The sequence below is a fragment of the Natator depressus genome, chromosome 3 (genome assembly GCF_965152275.1).
Source record: "Natator depressus isolate rNatDep1 chromosome 3, rNatDep2.hap1, whole genome shotgun sequence".
Lineage (NCBI taxonomy): Eukaryota > Metazoa > Chordata > Testudines > Cheloniidae > Natator > Natator depressus.
The window spans coordinates 35,125,801-35,129,500 of record NC_134236.1 but is presented as its reverse complement, the minus strand read 5'-3'; the positions used below and the strand labels follow the sequence as shown (position 1 = coordinate 35,129,500).

General features: G+C 46.0%; 1 long non-coding RNA gene across 1 annotated transcript; it reads left to right on the top strand.

The window, feature by feature from the left end:
* Nucleotides 1-412: 412 nt before the first annotated feature.
* On the top strand, nt 413-3,430 carry LOC141983812 (uncharacterized). The gene is made up of 3 exons (XR_012638521.1): nt 413-753; nt 1,699-1,798; nt 2,722-3,430. It is a non-coding gene; the product is annotated as an uncharacterized LOC141983812 (long non-coding RNA).
* Nucleotides 3,431-3,700: the final 270 nt, after the last annotated feature.

The window sequence follows — 3,700 nt, the reverse complement described above, 5'->3', positions numbered from 1 at the left end:
CCACAGTTCTTTGCATAGGGCCTGATCCAAAGCCTACTGAAGTCAAAGGAAATCTTTCTACCTACTTAAGTGGGCTCTGGATCAGGCCCATAGTACATATACACCATGATGAGTAAGTGCAAATGGAAACTAAATGGGGACAGAAGTAAACAATCAACCTGTTGGTTTACTAGTTTACCAGCTCTGTTAATCAATACAGCTTTTCACCGGGACTAATTTGTTCAGTGTCTCCATTTTAAAGGTACGTGTAAGGAAAGGCTTGTGCAGCAATAATAATGTCAGTGATTTGATTTACTATTTCTGTGGACTTATTTCAGGGTCCATGTAATCCCATCCCCAAAGCAGCTTACATGTAGCATATACAAGTGTGTTTCTTTCTCATTAATGTTGAAAGACACTTTTTAGTATATTAAGGAGTCTGTTCTATCTCTTCAGTGTGCATGTAGTGAGGGGGTGTGACCTTTGTCCAACCCGGAAGGGTAGGAACCACCCTCTGTGCCCAGGTGGGCGGAGCCAGACCCGCATTGCCCTCTTGCAGCAAGTGGAAAGGTGGGACAGGAAGTATAAAAGGCGGAGCCTCCAGCACAGTTGCAGGAGGGAGGGAAACAGATGCATCCTGCTCACTCCAGGCTGCTGACTTTGCTGCCAAACCAAGAGATGCCTTCTCCCAAAGGAGCCTGTGTCTGCAGGGGAGCTGCTGAGACTGTTGCTGGCCACCTCCCCTGAGGAGACGGAGGACACCCACTGATCCAGGTACACCTCAAGGGGAGGGGAGGACGTGGCCCAGGGACAGCCGACTCCAGTCTGGCTGTATTGCAGCCTGAAACATGGTCAGCGTGTTGTGGCTGGATCCCATGCTGACCCCGTAGCAGAACACTCCACCAGTGTTAGGGCCCTGGGCTGGGACCTGGTGGAGTCGGGTGGGCCTGGGTCCTCCTACTCCATCCCACCCCACCGCTGGGGCTGCAGCTTCCTCACTGTGGGCCAGGTGTCTGGTATTAGCCTATCGTCCTCTAAAACTCGGATGCTAGACTACTCACTGCTCTGCCCCTGCCTGAGGGCCAGAGTCTGTGGGCTCCTTGGTGGCTCTGTTCCTGCCTAAGAACCAGAGCCTATAGAGTGTTTGGAGTTTTGCCCATTAGGGCAGTCGGGACACTAATTCCTAGGCTGCTAATTCTCCCAAGACTAGGCAGTGATCCCAGCTATGTAGGGAGGCAGTGTGGCCTCCCTCCAACCCAGAAGGGGAGGGACGACCACAGCACCACTACAGTGCACAATGCCCCATTAATATTAACAGGAATCAGCTGTGCATCTAGGAGAGACTAAACCTTTATGTCTTCATGGACATGTTGGATGATTCATGCTAATATTTTTGACTCATTTTAAAAACTGAAGATTTTGGTTTCTGTGATACTAATTCCAGTGCCTTATTGTGACAAGTACAGTAGTAAGTAAAAAATGATATATTCTCTCTGAGCTGCTACATCCCATACCAAGCTCCATCTTATTGCCTAGGGATGGTTAGAACATTTGGAAACCACCAAAAGGGATGGCATTTTCCATGGAATTTCTGCTAAAAGGTATTTCTCTTTTCCAAGCAGCTCTGTCAATCTCCCTAAACTACTCACAGTTTTCAATTATATATATACTAACAACGCCCTTGTGAGGTAGGGAAATACTGTTGTTCTAATTTTACAGATGGGGAACTGAGGCACCGCAAGATGAAGGAGCAGATATTTAGAAGGCTCCTAATGTTGCAGACAGGAATCTAGTGGGAATTTCAGAAGCACATAAGCAGGTAAGGCACCTAACTCCAGTCAAAATCAATAGGAGTTAAGTGCTTATGAAAACCCCACGTGGTGCCTGTTTTCATGTTTGAGTGCCTAAATAACTTTGAAAATCTGCCTGTTGGTTATTTATCTAAGGTAACACAGGAAGTCTGTGGCAGAGGAGGGAACTGAATTGTCTCCTGAGGCCCAGACTAGTGCCCTAACCAGTGGACCATCCATCATCTCTTTCATGGGTGGTCCTTTTCTTTTTATGATTGTTTGCAAAATTCTTGGCAAACTTCTCTCCTTCGGTGCATGTGGGTGGTTTCCATTGAATTGAATGGAAAAGGTCTGTATATTTGTACAAAGAATCTGGCCTAATGAATTTTACAAAGTTTGGCAAAAACTCAAAGGCTGGGAGCACATTCAGCTTCAGGTGAAAGTGTTTGGAAATTAAACCCTGCTCTATACTAGGAGCGCTTTGACGGTATAGGAATACTTGTTTACTATACTGGCAAAGCGTTCCTACTGTAGGCATAGTTTATACTGGCAAAGCTCTGTTTTTGCTGGGACAGCTTATTCCAGCTCATATGCCCCGCCCCAAGCAAAATAATCTGTATTGGTAAAACTGCAGTTTTTCCAGTATAACTGTACACTAAAGGCTTTTGCCAGCATAGCTACGATAGTCACAGATCACACATCATCACACACCTGGATGACATAGCTATGCTGGCAAAAAATTGTAGTGTAGACCTGGCCTGAACCCATGATCCATTTGGTATGTTTGCCAACTTCTAGATCTGATATGCCATATTTTGGTTTGAAATGTAAGACTCAATTCTTTCTTAATGTAACTGTGGTGGAATCGGATATGACTGTATCAGATTGTGAAGTCTGTTTCTTACCTGTGTTGAAGTATTGTCTCTGACTGCATTCATTTGGATTTTCTTAGCTTCAGCCTGTTTCGTTGCACCCCAGCTAGCTGCCCTTCCCTGGAAAGTCATTTGACACTTTTATTGAAGAACCACCACTGAGAGCCATCTGTATGGGGAGATGTCAGCAAAGCAGTAAAGTGTCTGAAACCACTATGGCTTATTGCTAAAAGCAGCCAAGTCTGCAGGCTATAAAGTGGCCATGTAGCAAACTCAGCTTGACCAAGGAAGGAGGGGAGGGGGTTTTGGGTGCCACAGAAAGGGCAGCTTGACCCTGTGTCCTTCCTGATAAGAATTGTGTTGAAGTTGCTGATACATACATTTTAGAAGAGCAGGATGTGCCTCAGGAATGTCTATTGGGGCCTCAAGGCTGCAAACTCTGGAAAAATCCACACCTGGTTAATCAATAATTGGAACTGCTTGCTTAACAAGTTTTCTTTAAGGGACATGTCATTCTTTTACTAAATGTAAATAAGGGGGGAAATAAATAAGGGGGGAAAGTTTGAGGTAGTGGGACTCTTCAGGACTGGACTCTTCCTCTGGATGCATCTTGTGTTCCCCACTGGCGGACAGGCTGCCGCTGTGCCACTCGAGAGCCACACTCAGCTTTGGTAATTATCGAGGGTTGGGGGTGTTTTACTAACCTGTTGTGGACGTGTGAATAAATGCTTGAGACTAAGTAAAGTGTAGCTTTAAGTGAAAGCACTCTTGTGTTGTCCTGTTTGTGCCAGCCATCTATCGGTCGGACGACTGTGTCTCCCCTGACTTATTTCCTGACACCTCCTCGCACAGAGTAAAAGTTACCAAGAGCTTTCAGTTGAAAGAATCCTGGGTAACACATCAAGGCTGCAGAAGTGGCTCTAGGCACCAGCAAAGCAAGCACGTGCTTGGGGCGGAACAATTCCAGGGGCGGCATTCTGGCCATCTTTTTTTTTTTTTTTTTGCTTGGGCAGTTGCGCTCTTAGAGCTTGGGGTGGCAATTTTTTTGCTTGAGGCAGC